The 18,661-nt window shown below is 43.3% G+C and overlaps 1 protein-coding gene across 2 annotated transcripts in view; it reads right to left on the reverse strand.

Annotated features, from left to right (window-relative positions):
• mbnl2 (muscleblind-like splicing regulator 2) overlaps window positions 1–18,661 on the reverse strand; it is a 142,400-nt gene that overhangs the window by 115,859 nt on the left and 7,880 nt on the right. The window lies entirely within an intron of this gene.

Below are 18,661 nucleotides of genomic sequence, written 5' to 3' on the forward strand. Positions count from 1 at the left end.
AACTCTTCATCTTATGCTTTTAAATGCGAGTCTATTAATGTAACCATGGCACTATCATACTATACCCTCTTGTCCTATTCAGATTAGGGTATCCTAAGTTTAGCTATGTAGGGGGTAGCTTAATCACCACAGTTATTGATCCTCATGCCCTTAACATCCATATGCTAAAATCCGTTTCATGTATGCAAGCAAAGAATTTCACTGTAACTTGTCACATGTGACAATGAAGTATTCAATGCAATTCAATATAATTTTGGAGAAAATAAATGACAAATATGCACCCAGGAAGCCTTGTGTGCATCAGGAGACTAAGCTCTGAATAACAATGGAACCAATTAGTTCATATTGGCTTTATACTCTTTTGTATTTTCATGTCTTTGTGGATTATTTATTGTTTAAGGTAAATGAAGATCCATGCAAGATCTTTTGAGAGGATCCCCAGATTCTTACACCGAAATCTGAGGATAATCCAGTAAACCGTGCTGACACTTTGGCAATTTTAATGCTTTTACCCATATGAATCAAACATATGGTGGAGCCTATAAACACTCCAAGCAACACGGTGTTAGGTTTGCATTACAATTTACAGCCCCTACACCCATTCCTTAATGCCGGTGATTCACATTCATTTTTCTAAAGCTGTATTCATGAACAGCTCTTGCTCTTGAATTAGATGTCTTAGTGTTGTTGTTGGAAAATGTTGAATTATTAAACCTCCTGGTTCTGATACGCTGGGGCATGCTGAGTACACAAAGCATTAAGCCCCACACCTTCCATAAAAACTCAGTCAATAAGCCCTTAAGGGAAAAGCCTTTAATTTCCAGCTGCATGCAGAGAAGCCTTTATTTGCCAGTCAGAATGAAGGTGATTGGATAATTCCCCTCTCAGTCCTCCCTGAAAGCACTGGCTGGGGTTAACTTGTAACCATCCTCTCTGCTCACTTCACCTTCCTGGACAAATGATCCTGCTTTTGTCAGGCGACTTTGCTACAGTTTAGACCATGAGATCCATTTACTCACATCTGTAGAGACCCTTTGTAAATAGAATGTTTAACCTTGCTACTATTTACTATTTGCTGAGAAAATAGACATTGTTTGCCGAAGTCAAGCTGTTTGTGTTGGTTTATATGTTTGTAGCTTAAAACAGATGAATCTCATCTACTTGCGTAACAACACAAACCAATCTTCACTTCCTCATTAGAAGGCCCAGTGGATGAGAAAGACACCATATAAACTTGAAGGCAGTGCAAAGAAGACTCCCCAGGCTAATTCTTGGGATTAGAAACAGGAAAAAAAATAGGCGCAGGAGTAGGCCATTCAGCCCTTCGAGCCAGCACCATTCAATATTATTATGGCTGATCATCCAAAATCAGTATCCCGTTCTTGCTTTTTCCCCATATCCCTTGATTCCGTTAGCCCTAAGAGCTAAATCTAACTCTCTCTTGATTACTTCTCTCCAGAGATGCTTGCCTGTCCCACTGAGTTACTCCAGCATTTTGTGTTTATCTTCGGTTTAAACCAGCAGTTCCGTCCTGCAACAATAGGCTTGCAAACATTGTACTGCAGGCCTGGCGGGATGAGAACCTGCTCCCCGGGCATCACTCGGAGTGGCGGCCGCCCTCCCTCCCACATGTGCCTTGGGAACACGCGGCCCGAGGCCCGAGGCCCAGGCCCGAGGCCTAACCCCGGGGCCCAGCCCCGCATCTTCGACTCACCGACTTTGATCTCGTTAGGGTCGAATTTGGGTGGCATGCCGACGAGCTTGAGCTGGAGCTAGAGCGGGTACGGTGTCGGATGAGCCTGGCTTCGGGACGACCGAGGGAGAGTTACACTGTCGCCGCCGACAGCCAAGAGCTTAATGGGTGTTCTATTAAGAGAGGTTGAACAGTTTCGGTCTGTATACCTTGAAGTTTAGAATAATGAGAGGTGACTATTTAAACATAAAATATGCTAGAAAGCTTGACAGGATAGACATTGAGGCCAGTGCAAAAGTGATGAACAAGGGACAAGATATGGGGCTGGTCATTTAAAACTCAGGTGTGTAGAGATTTTGTCTCTCAGAATTTAGATTAGTTTCTTATTGTCATGTGTGCCAAAGTGCAGTGGAAAGCTTTTTGGTGCTTGCTATCCAAAGTATAAGATTGGCAGAATTGTTGATAATGTGGGTTAGTTTTATGCTGCAGAGATATATTAATGTGTTGATGAAAAAGGAGTTCAGTTTAAACAAATGTAAGGTGATGTATTTTGAGAGCACTAATGAGGCTTATTGTCACGTGTACTGAGGTACAGTGAAAAGTCCTTGTTGCGTGCTAACCAGTCAGCAGAAAGACAATACATGATTACTTGAATTCTTGAATTTCTGAATACTTGAATTTCCAAAGTACAGAGGGCTATGGACCAAACGCTGGGCAATGGGTTTAATATGGATGGGTGTCAACTGGTTGGCGTGGAGTTTGGGCCTAATAGCCTGTTTCCATGCTACTCAACCCTATGAGTACAAATTAAGGGCTACTGGGAACTGGCACAGAAGAGGAGTTGAAACCTGTATAGATCAGCCATGACTGTATTGAATGGTAGTGCAGGCTTGAGGGGCCAAGTGGCTTAATCCTGCTCCCATTTTCTTGTGCTCTATTGAATTATTGTTCTTTCTTGCAGGATTACCCAAACTAATAACTTCCAAACAATAAAACAGTCTGAAGATGGGTCTCAACCTGAAACGTCACCCATTCCTTCTCTCCAAAGGTGCTGCCTGACCCGCTTAGCAATTTGTGTCTATTTTCGATTTAAACCAGCATCTGCAGTTCATTCCTACACATGCTGACTGACCCGCTGAGTTACTCCAGCTTTTGTGTCTATCTTCAATAAACCAGTAAACTGATTTACAGGAGATTCTTGAAATGACCAGTGCATTCATATACCACAACTTAGAAGCATATATCAAAATCATAAGAAATCCAAAGGAATCAAAATAAAAAGGATGGATCATTTTGTAGTTCTTTAAACTTAGCCACTTGTTTAATGGTATTGCTGAGTGTAAAGCTGATATACTGTAGCAACATTTTGTTTTGTTGCTGAGTCTATGAAATGCACATGGAAGAGGCTGGCTTTTGCCACCTTTAATAAGGAACTCCTGTCGCTGTAGTACTTTCCAATTTGTGATGCAACCTCTGAGAGTTTTGTCCATATTGCTCCCAGGAGGATTCATTAGTAAATTCCAACACATGGCCCGTTAAAGGCTAATTCGAAGCTGTAGATGGCGGCGCGCACGGACGCAGCGGCTCACAGCTCTCCCTTTCGGTGCGTTTTATGTGTGTTATCTGTGTTATGTCTGTTAGTCAATTTTAGTCAGGAAAATCAGGAAAATCAGGCAAATCCTACCTACAACCGAAAGGATCTTCTGATCATAGGATTCCAGTGCAATCGGGACCTTGTGCGCGAATTTCCACACCCGCGAAATATACCGGAAGAGATAGCCAGGACACCGGGCGCTCCGTGGATAGTTGTCGGCGCGAACAGGCGTCGCAGGCGGAGGAGAAACAGGAAGCAAAAGCGAGGATGCCGGTCCGGTATACTTGCCAAGCTAAAGAGACAGCCACACAAACCACCGCTACCCAGCATGTTTCTCACCAACGCCAGATCCATCATCAACAAAATGGACGAACTAAAACTACAGATATCAGCAAACAAACTCGTGGAGGACTGTTGCATTCTCTTAGTAACAGAGACATGGCTTCATCCACTTATCCCAGACGGAGCCATTGAGCTAGCCGGGCGTACAGCGTTTCGTTGGGACAGAAACATCGACTCCGGTAAGAGCAAGGGGGGGGGGTTATGCATTTACGTGCACAACAGCTGGTGCACTAACATCCAAATCATAGATAGCCACTGTTCTCCTGATCTGGAGTCCCTAACAGTTAAATGCAGGCCTTTTTACCTTCCTCGCGAATTTACAGGGGTTATAGTAACAGCAGTCTACATCCCACCGAATGCTAACGCTAGCACAGCTTTAGGCTACCTGCTCGGTGCAATAAACTCACAACAGAGCACATATCCAGAAGCAGCCCACATCATAGCCGGGGACTTCAACCATGCAGACCTAAAGTCAGTTCTCCCGAAACTTGAACAACACATAAGATGTGCTACCAGGGGGAAAAACACACTAGACAAGGTTTACTCAAATATTAAGAAGGGTTTCAGGTCAGCACCATTACCACACCTGGGGCAGTCAGATCACCTGTCCATATTCCTAACTCCAGCATACACCCCACTCAGGAGGAAAGCTCCAGTCACCATAAAGACTGTTAAGACATGGCCTGAAGGAGCTTCCTCGCAGCTGCAGGATTGCTTCGAAAGGACCAACTGGGATATTTTTGAGGATCAGGACTTGGAGGAGTACACATCAACTGTACTTTGCTACATCAAAAACTGTGTTGACAATGTCACCGTCGACAAACGCATCCGGTTGTATCCCAATCAAAAACCCTGGATGACAAAGGATGTCAGGTCTCTCCTCAAGGACCGTAACACCGCCTTCAGGTCTAGTGATAGAGCTCTATACAGTGCTGCTAGAACCAACCTGAAGAGAGGCATCAAGGATGCCAAAGCGTCCTACAAGAGGAAGATTGAGGACCACTTTTCCAACAATGACCCACGGCGGGTATGGCAAGGCATCCAGCACATCACCAACTACAAGACCAGCAACCGCACGACTGCCGACGGCGACGCCTCGCTGGCAGAGGAACTTAACTGTTTCTTTGCTCGTTTCGAGGTGAAAGCTACAGTGGCAGACATAACACCCTCTCCAGCACCTGACAGCAACACCTTCACTGTGCAGGAGTATGATGTTAAGCGCGTGCTCAGAGCAGTGAATCCCAGGAAAGCTGCAGGCCCCGATGGTGTGACGGGCAGAGTGCTGAGGGAATGTGCAGACCAATTATCTGAGGTCTTCACAAAAATCTTCAACCTGTCCCTTTTAAAATCCACCATCCCTCCCTGCCTGAAGTCCGCCATAATCATCCCACTGCCAAAAAAGTCTGTCATCAGCGGTCTTAACGACTACCGTCCGGTAGCACTCACACCGGTCATCACAAAGTGCTTCGAGAGACTGGTCCTGCAGCACATCAAAGCCAGCCTCCCACCCACCTTCGACCCACACCAGTTTGCCTACAGAGCAAATAGGTCTACAGGGGATGCCATCGACACTGCTCTTCACACTGCACTGACCCAACTTGAACACCAGGGGAGCTATGTGAGGATGCTCTTCCTCGACTTCAGCTCTGCCTTTAACACGGTCATCCCGAGCAGACTGGTCACCAAACTTTCCGACCTTGGATTTTCCCAAACCATCTGCCAATGGATCAAGGACTTCCTGACCAACCGCCCCCAGACCGTCAAAATAGGCCCTCACCTCTCCTCCACCATTACACTGAGCACCGGCTCACCACAGGGCTGTGTGTTGAGCCCCATCCTTTACTCCCTCTACACTCACGACTGCGCCCCCACCCATCCCACCAACACCATCATCAAGTTCGCGGATGACACGACTGTGGTTGGACTCATCTCAGAAGGAGATGAGACAGCCTATAGGGATGAAATCCAAAGGCTGGCAGCATGGTGTTCAGTGAACAATCTGGTCCTGAACTCCTCCAAAACAAAGGAACTTATAATTGACTTTAGAAAAACCAGTGGAGATTACGACCCACTCTACATCAATGGGGTCTGTGTGGAAAGGGTACCAGCTTTCAGGTTCCTGGGTACGCACATCGCAGAGGATCTTACCTGGTCTACCAACACCATCACCACAGTAAAGAAGGCACAGCAGAGACTCCACTTCCTGAGGATCCTCAGGAAAACCAACCTGCAGGAGAAGCTCATGTTGTCCTTCTATCGCTGCTCCATCGAGAGTGTGCTGGCATACTGTATAACCACATGGTATGCCAGCTGCTCAGAAAAGGACAGGAAGGCCCTTCAGAGGGTCATCACGATGGCCCAGAAGATCATCGGCTGCTCACTGCCCTCCCTGGAGCACCTGTTCAGCCTACGCTGCCTCAGTAGAGCAGGCAAAATAATAAAAGATCCATCCCACCCCGGCCACCGTCTGTTTGTTCATCTGCCCTCTGGTCGACGTTTCAGGTCGATCAAATCCCGAACAAACAGACTTAAGAACAGTTTTTACCCCAGGGCCATACGAGAACTGAACACTACCTTTGCACTAGGCAACACCGTTAAAAAATCTTGTACTTAATATAATTGTATTTAATTGTATTTATGTATTTATTTGTTTTTGCATTTATTGCATATATGTTTGTACGCACCGTCAGGATTGGCTATTTTTTAATTTCGTTGTACTCGTTGCAATGACAATAAATGAATATTATTATTATTAAAGTAATATTTCAAAAACGAAAAGCTGAACTTTTGTGTGCTGTTGCTTGTGCACGGATGGCAAGGCATTTGCCGATCTGGTGAAAGTGCATGAGTGAGAATCCCAATGGGGCCAGATTGTGTTCTCTTCCTCTACATGTCTTCTAGCTTCGATTGACCACTGACTTGCATCTATGTCTCATGCTGGGTCCCTGTAAGCCACAGATTCTGCCATCTACTGCTGCCTTAACAGCCCCTCAGCCATGGTCTGAAATATGGTAAAAGATATTTAAAATATATGTTGTTCATGTTTTTAAACTTGTGGAATACTAACTTTACAGAATGATGTGGGACTTGGAGGAGAGAGGTAGTGAGGACATTAGTTGGACATTCTTCTCCCACCCATCAGCTCAAAATTTCATTGATCCAATAATAATGCATTGAAGGCACAAGAGATCTGGAATCCAAGAGCAGCAGATAATTTGTCTTACCGTTAAAGTGTAAGCATTAGGAGCAAAACAGAGGATAGATGGAGGAGGAAATAATGGGAATTTGATCAAATCAATTGCTAAAAGAGAAATTAAAAAAAAGTAGTGTTCTTCGAGAGACAGAAAAGATGTAGATAAGTAAGAAGTGATTTAAAGTTGTAAAACGTAACAACTCTCCAAGAACAATTTACTCCTGACTCATTGTTCCCTTTCTGGGTCTCCAAGATTAAGTGGGATTGCAACAGTATTGATCACAACATTAATATGGTCCTTGTGCATGAAAGTGCAGCCAAACCTTCGGCTAGATTTCAGGATTGTTTGAAAGGCCAATTAGCCAGTGATCTTCATTCTGATTCAGAATAATCGTTTCTTGCTATGTATGCCAGTGTACCACAGACCACCCAACTCATCTCACAGGACATAAAATGAGGAATTAAGAAATATCATTACTCTAATCCTATGGCCCCGGCGAATTCTAATTTGGGTGAGCCCTCCATACCCACCGGACCTTCTGCATAACTGAGGTCCCAACACAGTCGCCATGGGTTAGTGGTCACCTTCATGAAGGATAAAGATTAATTCCAACATAGGATCAGGGCCCTGACCTGTGTCAGCAAGGCTCTCCACAGCCAACAGCCAGTTATGTTTTGCCTGCAATCAGAATTGGCAGTCATAATTTTTTGAATATCACTGAGTGCTTCTGACTTTCAATAACATTAAACAAAAATCAAAAACAAGTTAAAGGTAATCATACTGTTAAAAACGTAGAAGTATTAACTATTTAAAAAAAGAACACTAAAGATCACTTAAAAACTATTAAATGCATTTGTTAATTAATTCTTTGCACCAATGCCTTGTTTTTTGTAGTCTTGCTTTTAGAAATTGTGTTTATTTTGCATAATTTATGTTTTGTGCGTTTTCTGAGTCTGTGCCTCTGACGCTGCTACAAGCAGGATTTCCAATTGTATGTGTACTTCACCGTACTTGCGTAGTTGACAATAGGTTTGGTTTGACTTGATTAAATTCTAAATATGTATATGACTTGAAATGTGTTTCTGTCAAATAATAAAACCACTCATGACAAGAACTACCTGCTTCCTCTTGCACATCTTTGCCCTAGTCCAGTGTTGTCTCAGCTTATTCCAACATCAGTGCAAAACACAAACTGTTGGAGAAACCAGACAGGACAGGTGGACCCATGGGTCAGGCAACATCTGTGGAGGAAATGGACCGATGACTTTTCAGGTCCAGACCCATATCCCCAGATGTTGCCTGATCTGCTGAGTTTCTCCAGCACTATATGTTGTGCTCAGGATTCCAACAGCTACAGTTCCTTGTGGCTCTGTCATTAGTGCATTTGACAACTATGGATGAGTTTACAACAGTCTCCAGATGGACTCCTATCTTTGTCCTTCCATAAGCTGGTGCTCAACCAAAACACAGCCCGCTATGCTAATTTCCTCTTCTTCCATCACCCATGTTTACTGACCTTCTCCGGGTTCCGATACAACAATGGGTAGATTTTTTTCATTCTCATCCTTTTCAGTCTTTTTGTGGTCCCTCTGTAACCTTTGACAGCTCTCCTGTCTTCTGAGACATCTGCATTCTTCCATCTCTGGGCCTGTGCACTACCCTGAATTTTATTGCTGCACCACTAGGGTAGTGTTTGGGTTTGTTCCCTGAACAAGACTTGAACCTTCAGCTTCTAATATAAAGCAAGACTATGCAGCAGCATACAGCTGGAAGGAAATAATTGCACCAAAAGTGTAGCCAGACAACAGATGTCCAAAAATAACATTAATACAGAGGAGTCCAGAGTCACAGTCTCTCTAGGACCGGTTTTTAAGTTTCAAATTTGTTTATTTGTATTAATTATAAATATTTCACATTAAAATTGTACATACTTCACACCAAACATAAGCAATGATATCCGAGTTTCTAGTGGATGAAACAGGCTTGGATTCCTTCAATATTCAATGTTAATACCATTGTACTGAACTTCATGAGGTGTGTCGTAACTTCTTGCATAAGATAATGAATCTCTGGAACTCCCCAGCCTGGAGGAATGTGAAGGCGAGATCATTGGAGGTAGTTACACTTTTGAAAGATCAAAATCCACAGATGCAGGCTGTGGGAAACTGGCAGTGTGGAGGAGATGAGACCTGGGGCAAGATAGCCATGACCATGTTGAATGGTGGGGTAGGTGGTGGACTCCCGTTCTTATCGCATTGTCTTAGCTGTCAACATTTACCCCCCATTTCCAGAGACACTATACTGCACCACCCTCCTTTCTAATATACAGAAATGGAAATACTCCCTTTCCTTCCAGCCCAAACAGTTCACCTTCAAAATGAAGAACAAAGTGGTCAGCCTATTTCTGACCAACCAGTGAATTCCACATCTGTCCCCGATGAGTGGTGGGTTCACCCCAGCACTCTACATAGCACATCAAGCTCATTACAACAGAGTCTTTCAACCCAATGCACTCAATTAACACAGACATAAAGAATTAAGAGTTAGGGACACCATCATCATCATCAAATCACATGCCTGATGCCTCTGACTTCTGACACAGTGCTGGGAGCAGCATTACAAGGACACCAGAGCCTCAAGGTAAAGGCCCAGCACCAAAGTGTCAAGATCACTAAGGACATGCAATAAATACATAAGTTGACGATGCAATGCGTGATGTACCACCCAACATCAGCCTTGAATAAAGTAATTTGTGACAAAAGCTGGTTCACGGCTACAAAATTATTACATTTGTTTTTATTACATTGGATTTCAAGGTTTGCGTTGATATTTTGCAACGGCATTCTATCATTTGCAAAAGGCCAGGAATGAGACAAGACTTAACCTGTGCTCATACTTCAACTTTCACCATTGAACGGAAAAAAACAAGGACAGGTTTGTGCACTGATTTGTTTTGAAGCCAGGGAAAGTTTCGAACGTGCATAGTTTATCCTCAGCTGCATATTTAGAAATTTACCATTTTTAAAATGTTGCAGCACAGAAACAGGCGCTTTGACCCAACCATTCCATCTTTATCTCCCTCCTTCCATGTAACCTTCCTTTCTCTCTAGCTTCCCTTCAAAATATATCTCCTTTTGTTATCTAACTCTTCCACATTCTCTTCTCTCACTATAAAGGGGATCATCCAGAAATCTCTCCTGGGGTTATTAATGGCATTACTGTATTTATGGTCCTTAGTTTTGAATTCCCATGATCTTCCTTAGATAATTAAGTATATATTGCCCTATAGATCCTGCACTATGGAAATTCCCATCTAAATCACTGTGCCTCTCAGTTGCTGAGACAAAACCCATTCCCTTTGATCAAGCCTTGAGCTATGGAGTCATAAGCTCACAGAACACAAGGCAGGCCCTTTGGCCCACCACATCCACATCCACTGTTGCACCTTTCTATACTAATCCCATTTGACCTCATCAGGTCAGTAAAGTCAATCTCTTGTCGGCAATTTTCTCCCCTTCCATTGTATTTTATACTTAAAGGCAGGATAAAAGTTGTCACATTCTTTTTTTGCTTTCCAGGTGAGTGGACAGATAGTTATCAAAATATAACTTCAGGTACTTTAAAGTTAGTTTTAATAGCAATAACATTTTCCAGTATTATCTATATATTAAAACTCTAGTTTGTTTGTTTGTTCCTGAACTGCAGCCAAAACGGTACACGATATCGCGGCAATTTTAGGCCCACCTTACTCACCGTCGTCCCTTTGGTGCTAATGGAAGAAGTTTAATTGAAATCAGTGTTATATTTTAAAAGTTATTCACATTTTAAAGTTTAAATCTATCTCCTAGGGAGGAGAGGGGGAAAGGAGGATAAGGGGTTTGAGGAGGATGAAGTGGGGGGGGAGGGGAGGGGTGGGAGGGGGAAGGGGCGAGGGGACGGGGGAAGGGATGGGGGGACGGCAGAAGGGGGGAGGGAGTGGGGGAGGAGAGGGTGCTGCACCAATGCAGGAGAGGTTTGGGCCCAACGGGTCCACTTGGTCTAGTAAGAGTTAAAGATCAGACACATTCCTATTTAGGGGTCTGTGTTGACTGCCCTTATCTAAGTGACACTTAACTAATAAAAGATAGTCCAGCTGTCAGCTACAGAATTTTATGGTGGCAAAGGTCAAATATTTGGGCTTTAACAGAAAAACTGTAGTTAAGGAAGTCTGCCATTATCTGTCTGGGTGGTAACACAATAGACTTGCCTCTTTTAAAAAAGGAACAAACCAAAGTTTTCTGAACCTGCAATAATAGTATAAATCACCATGATATGGTAGCAAAGCATGAGTGCAGAAAATCTCAAGGTAAAGAGAAATTCCAAAGACAAGCACCTAGATTCTGCCGAGATCCAGACAGAGCTGACAATCTGACCGTCAAGGTCATTAGTTTAGGGAGGTTTTGCACACAGTGGGGAGGGTTACTTTGCCACAGGGTAAATGCAACCAACTTTTAAAATAATTTTCCTCTACACTCAAGGACAGGCCACGTAACATACTGCAGGCAATCATTTTATTTTATTGAATAAAATTCTGTTCATTCCATGACCATAGCTTTGGTCTCAGTAGCTCTCCCTGAAATACCTGAAAATAGCTTAAAGGATTTTAAAGCTGTTAGGTTCTGCAGCGAACAAAAGATAAGCTTACAGTCATGGACAACATTATTACCACCAGACAGGCAAACAGGTTCTGTTCAGTTGGACACTTAAACATTTACAGCAACATACAGAGAGCCGTTGGCCATTTGCAATTCTTAAAGGGTACACACCCAATATTCAACAAGACACTTGGATAGGTACATGTATAGGAAAGGTTTAAAGAGATATGTGCCAAATGTAGGCAAATGGGACTAGCTTAGATGGGTCACCTGGGCAGGCATGAACAAGTTAATCTGAAGGGCCTATTTCTGTGCTGTAAGACTCTTGACTAAGTACTGATTTTACCACCTTAACCTTGTATTTTTACAGTCCTCGTGCCCCTTGTGAGCAGTGGAAAGATTTTGAGGTGTTACAAGAAGCAATTCACAGTGCAGGGTACTCACTGTAAGTATACTTTTGTTACTTCCAAATGTTGCCTGATGCTTGAAATGAAAATGTGAAATGTATACGATAGTGTGGAATGAATGGAAATGATAGAATAGCTTATCAAAAGACAGACAGGAGCATTAATGGCCAACTGGCCTCTTTTAGTATCATTTGATTCCGGATGTATTAGAAGAAATATTTCAAAATAGAAAGGAGAATTCAGAAAGGGAGTTTACAAGCCTAATCTTTGAGCAATTGTTAATGCTGGAGAGTGGGAATGTTAAAACTGGGAAATTGTTGCACTGGGAGATAACACAGGGATAGTGGTTAGCTCGTACCATGTGAGCTACGCACAGGGCAGTAGTGTTTTGAGTAAGCTACCGTGGAAGATGGGCAGTCTGCTGAGAGAATACTGGAATAGTCACTCAGGTATGTTGAAAACAGCAGAGAACTGGTCATGCATCTCAATTCTTGTAGGCTCTTGTTGCATCGAGTAGCTGCAACATTTTCCTACATAACAACAGCACCTTTTATGTAAAAGTGAATTCATTGGTGATGAGGTTGAGCTTCATGTTTGTCTACAGTGTAAGGGAGGCCTAAGGCTGCTGGGTAAGGCAAAGAAGAGCATTTCTACTATTTTTAAAAATGTAATCCTGTTAACATTTATTTTATAAAACATAAAACCAAAAGAAATAGAAGCAGAATTGGGCCATAATTCCTGTGCCACCATTCAATAAGATCATAGTTAACCCTTAATCTCTGTGCCACCTTTCTGCTCTGACCCAACATCCCCTGCTACCCTTAAACTCACAATATCTATCAATAACTGTGGTGAATACACTCAGTGACCAAGTCTCCACAGTGCTCCAGGGTTGAAAATCCCAAAGGCTCACCCTTCGAGTGAAAATGTTTCTTTGTAACTGTCCCTCCCTTTTTTCTGAGACTGAAATTCCTCATTTTAGGTATTCCAACCAAAATAAACAATATCCTTACATTTACTCAGTCAAACTCCATAACTATTTTTTAATGTTTCATTGAGATCAGACTGTTCCATATGTATTTCTGGTTGCGCATAGTCTTATTCCCCCTTGAATAAACTGTAACAGGTGACTTCAGTTAAAGATAATTATCTAGGTCACTCTCAAAGGAAACATGATTGGGTTTAATACTAGATTACTGGAGGATCATCTTAGTTTAAAATAATAAGATTATATCCAATGGGTGTTGAAGAAAAAGGGTATATGAAACTGAAACTGAATGCATTTTTGGCATTCCCTCAACTTGAGATAATGCTAAAGATGATAAAAGTCACACCTCATGAATTCAATTGGTTGAATTTGAATATTTTTTGCAAGGTTATTTCAATAGTTGGGAAAAGGATACTGAGGGACTGGGGAATGAGATTTACAAGGACAATACCAGAATCAACAACAACGCCCAGCATGTAATATATTCCTTTTATTCGTCCCACACCAGGGAAATTTACAGTTAATCAGAAAAGATAAGATTATGGGTGCTTTTTTCTGGTAAAACAAAACAAACAGAGAATCGTATAACTGAGATATTTAAGAATTTTAGATATTTGAATATTTTTTGCAATTCCATGGAGAAAATGCCGAGATAAAATATTTTAATGAGGGGAATCTTAAAAGAAGGGGCCATGTGTATAAGATAATCATTCATATAAATCCAACAATAAATTAATTTATCTAGACCATGTCGAGAACAACTTTCATTTTGAGCAGTTGAAGAAAAAAGCTTGGATGGGTTTAAGGGAAGCTGTATAAATACATGAGAGAGAGAGAGAGAGAGGAGATGGTGATGGGGAAGAGATTAAATACGGTGGTTAGTGGTTCGTGTGAAGCTGAAACACAAGCACGGACCTGATGGGATGAATTACCTATTTCCGTGTTGTTAGCTTCGTGTAATTACAAGACAATTAAAAGCTTGGACAAACATTCCTGAAACCGTATGCCACAATCAATGCTCCGATACTGCAATCTGATCTAAGAAATCCACTCACTGTGACGAGTGAGGCTTTGAACAATGACCATCTTGTATTACAGTTTTAGACAGCTGCAGGGAAGCAACACACATGGGCACAGAAGTGTTTACCAGTGGTTCCTAGCTCCCACCAACAATGGATGCATGGAAAATGCCAATCTAGTCTCCTATCCATTTGTTTGCTGGAATGGATTATTTATAATGGAGAGCAGCTGTCAAGAATAGGCCAGCAGATTATGAATGAATTCAAATCAGTTCTAAGATCAAAGTTGGAACACAATGAGATCTTAACTCCTGCTGTAAGCATTTCAAAGATGGTCAAATTTCAAAGGTGGTCAAAATCACCTAGAAAACTTGAACCAAGGGGCTAAATGGTAAAGGAACCTCAAGATCAACAAAGCATCTGCAGTCATGATGGCCTCTTTACTTCACTGTGGACAACAGTGTTGTAATCACTTTTGGGTTTTGCTGGTACTCTGGAGAATCTTCATCAAAAGGTTGGTGCAGTCATTTGTATGCTGCCTCAGCTCATTCTGTTGGAGGTGGCGGAAGAGAAGCAGTGGGGTTACAGAGCAGCAAGAATTAATGAGCGTGTTTGTGGAAGGCTTGAGACATCAGAAGATGCTCCTTTTTTTTTACCAAAAAATAATTTTAATTAACTATTTACAAAAAATACACACAAAAATACAAGCAAACCCACCACCGTAATACAAAATAAACAAATATTCTTAAATATTATATGACTATTTCCCCATCCTTATTGAGGATACCCTCCACCCCACGTGGTGCCCAACATTCCCGGAAATCCCCCAGGATGCCCGTGGACAGCGCATAGTCCCTTTCCAAAACCAGCCGGGCTCAGACGTAACCCTGGAAAAGGGGCAGGCAGCCGGTTCGGGCAGAGTCTTCTTCCACCTGGCGTCATGAATTGCCAATGGGCAGCTTGGCCAGGCCCAGGAGAAACTCAACCAGGACATTCTCGGCCCTACCCTCTCCCCTACGCACAGGGTGTCCAAAGATGAGGATGGTGGGTGAGAAGTTCAGCCAGAAGGCAAGGAGCAGCCCCTTTAGATATTGGAACAGGGGCTGCAACCTCACACACTCCATATACACGTGGAACACAGACTCTTCCAGCCCGCAAAAGTGGCAGGCGACTGGCAAGTCTGTGAACTGCGTGAGAAACAGGTTGCAAAGGACTCCTTGGTACAGTACCCTCCACCCAAAGTCCCTGATGTAGAGGGAGAGAATCCCTGTGCAGAGGGACCCCACTGGGAAGCCCTCTCACGACCGAAAGGCAACACCGACCACCACTTAGTGGACCAGGGGGAGGAAGTGCAGGGTGTGGAGGAGGAGCCCGTACAGGAGACAATTCCCTGCGTCCTGGAGGGAGATGAAGGGTGTCGAGGAAAGGCGGCTCATGTTGTGTGGGACCGGCTCCCGAGAAGGATTATGGCGTCTGGGTCCTACTTCCGGCTGAGTGGGGATTTTCTCAGCCGCGAGTACTCCGCACGTTCGAGCCTCCCTGAGGCTCCCCGTTGGGGCAGGACAAGGGCTGGCCGCTCTCACGGCCGGGCCATCGCCCTCTGCCAGTGGAGGGGGGCCCCAGTCGACGGCAACTAGGTTCCAGACTCTCAACAGGTCCCGGTAGAAGCCGGGCACCCTCTGCAGGACAGCATGGCTGACGGCCACCATCGGTATCCGCGTACCTCCGTGAAGGCAGTGGTTCTGTTGGAAAAAGTGCGTCGCCAGCACGTACCACCTGGGAGGATGCCCAGAGTACAGGTATCTCTGCAGGGTCCTGAGGCGAAGAGCTGCCAGCTGGGTGCGGATGCACACCGGCGACTGACCGCCCACCTCGAGCAGGAGACTCAGGACCGCTGCAGAGACCCAGTGCTGTCTGTTGCCCCAGAAGAAATCCGCCAACTTCCTCTGGATGATCCCAGCAAAGGTGGCCGATGGGACCAAGGTGGTCAACCAGTACCAGAGCATGGAGGCCACTAGTTGGTTAATGACCAACACCCTGCCCGGCAGGAAAGGGTCAGCTCCCTTGACCTGAATGAGTAGCGGTACCAAATGATGAACAGATTGTGGTAGACCTCTGCAGCCTCGTGGATCCCGTTCCTCCACCCGTCCCAGAAAGCATGACTTCCACCCGCAACCTTTGCATCTCTCGTTTCAGCAACCAGACCTTGAATGACTGTGGTTTCTGCTTCCTGCGTAGCACCGTTCAACAAAGAGGCAGAGCTGGAGATGGAAGGCAGTTTACAGATCTATGGGGAGTCTGTCACTTCTTGCAATGCTTAGTCATAAGTCTGAATTGCTATTCATAAGTCCAGTCCTCGGGCATTAAAAGTTGTGCCTTCTAATCATTGTTTAAAAATCAGCTAATGTTATTCTAAAATTACTTTGCTAACTCAAGTACACAACGCCTACGCAGTCACAGACTCATATTCCACATGCCTTTTTCTGACCGTGCAAAACATCTTTGATTCCATTAACTCAGGGTGCTTATAGAGAATTCTTCTTAAATATGGCTGCCCTTCGAAATTCATTGCATTTCTATGCCTGCTGCTGGAGAGCATGCAAGCTATGATCCTAACCAACTGGTCCATCGACCCGGTTTTTAGGCAGACAGGAACATGTCTTCTCAATCTTCCTTACTGTATTTTTATACCTCGCCTACAACAAACTCCCTGTGGAATGCAGTTAATCTCCAGGACAAACAAGAAACTGTTCAATTTTGTTTGTTGTCCAAAATTCAGGAATCAGTTTAAAGGAAGCAGATAATGCTTGAATACATGTACTTGCACAGAAATACTGAAAAACTACTCCCAGCATTTTTTGATGAAATACATCTAATGGGTAAAATGCACTTTCCCCTTTAATCAGAAAACCTCTCATTGGAGGTTGAACTTTCCAATTTTCATATTTGGGTTTTGGCTATGACTGCCGCAAAAAAAGCTTTTTTGATTACAGAGCAAACATTGGGCTTTGCATCAACTTTCAGTTTCCATATCAAAACAGGAAATTAATTGGTAATTCAAAAGAATCCACTATTCTGGGTTCATCTCTCCATTGACGTTATTGTGCAATGATTTACGAACGGATGCAATTGGTCAAACAGAATAAGAAAAACAACTTCAGACGCTGGAAGTCTAAAATTAAAAAAACCAAAAATGCTGGAAATACTCAGCAGGTCAGCAGCATCCACAGGAAGAGAAACGAGACAATGTTTCAGGTCAAAGACCGTTCATCAGCTTTTCATTTAAAAGAAGAGGTTTAGGAAATGAATGAAATGTGGTCAAAGGTTTAAATGGTTGAGGGGAGGCCAATGATAAAGGAAGAAGCAAGCCATTTCAGAGGCAATACTCAGCAGGCCAGGCAGCATCTGAGAAAGAATAGACAGACAAATTTTCATTCTTCAGACTTCAGTCTGAAGAACGATTCATACCTGTAATGCAATCTGATCCTCTGAGTTCCTCCGGCACTTTGTGTTTTGCTGAGGATTTCAGTAACTGCATATGCTTGCGTCTACATTTCATAGACATCTGTATGGAATGCCTCAACGTTGGAGCAAATACGGGAGAATAGAGACAGGGTAGGCTGAAGACTAGTTATTATAACAATGGGAGTCAGAAATGTGTGTAGTCTGACAACAATAACCACACTTTTTAAAGACACATTCTTAAAGCAAAATGCATTATTAAACTATACTGTCAACATACTTTCGTTGGTGCAACAAATTGAATAAAAATGAATCTTTGCTTGTTTTATTTTGGGTGTTATTATTGGTTAAAAGTATAGGAGCAAAGAGGTCCGGACACCATTCTGCTTTAGTTAAACATTTTGTTCAAGATGGCCGCGCCGTTGTGTTTGGCTGCCTGCCACTGTATGTTTCTTTTTTTTTTCCTAATCAGATGTGCAGCACTTTGGTCAACGTGGGTTGTTTTTAAATGTGCTATACAAATAAAATTGACTTGACTTGACTTGACTTCTGCAGTTGTACAGGGCCCCAGTGAGACCACACTTGGAGTACTGTGTGCAGTTTTGGTCTCCAAATTTGAGGAAGGACATTCTTGCCATTGAGGGAGTGCAGTGTAGGTTCACTAGGTTAATGCCCGGAATGGCGGGACTGTCGTATGTTGAAAGACTGGAGCGACTGGGCTTGTATACACTGGAATTTAGAAGGATGAGAAGGGATCTTATTTGAAACATATAAGATTATTAAGGGATTGGACATGCTAGAAGCAGGAAACATGTTCCCAATGCTGGGGGAGCCCAGAACCAGGGACCAGAGTTTTAAAAATAAGATGTAGGTCATTTAGAACGGAGATGAGGAAAAACTTTTTCACTCAGAGAATTGTAAATCTGTGGAATTCTCTGGCTCAGAAGGCAGTGGAGGCCAATTCTCTGGATTCTTTCAAGAGAGAGTTAGATAGAGTTCTTAATGATAGCGGAGTCAGGGAGTATGGGGAGAGGGCAGGATTGTGGATGATCAGCCATGATCACATTGAATGGCGGTGTTGGCTCGAAGGGCCAAATAGCCTACTCCTGCACCTATTGTCTATTATCTATTATTATTAAAACCAAAAAGAATAAGATCCTACTATTGGTAATTGCCCTGATTTGGAACTTATAATAATACATAAGGGATGTTTGATTTGGCAAGCAATAAGCAGGTGAAAAGAATGATCAATAGCCAATCACTATTTAGCTGGAGTCCATGGGAAGGATGGATTTTATAAGGTTCATTTTTTTTTTCTACCCCTCACA

This window comes from Rhinoraja longicauda, chromosome 7 (assembly GCF_053455715.1).
Source record: "Rhinoraja longicauda isolate Sanriku21f chromosome 7, sRhiLon1.1, whole genome shotgun sequence".
NCBI lineage: Eukaryota > Metazoa > Chordata > Chondrichthyes > Rajiformes > Arhynchobatidae > Rhinoraja > Rhinoraja longicauda.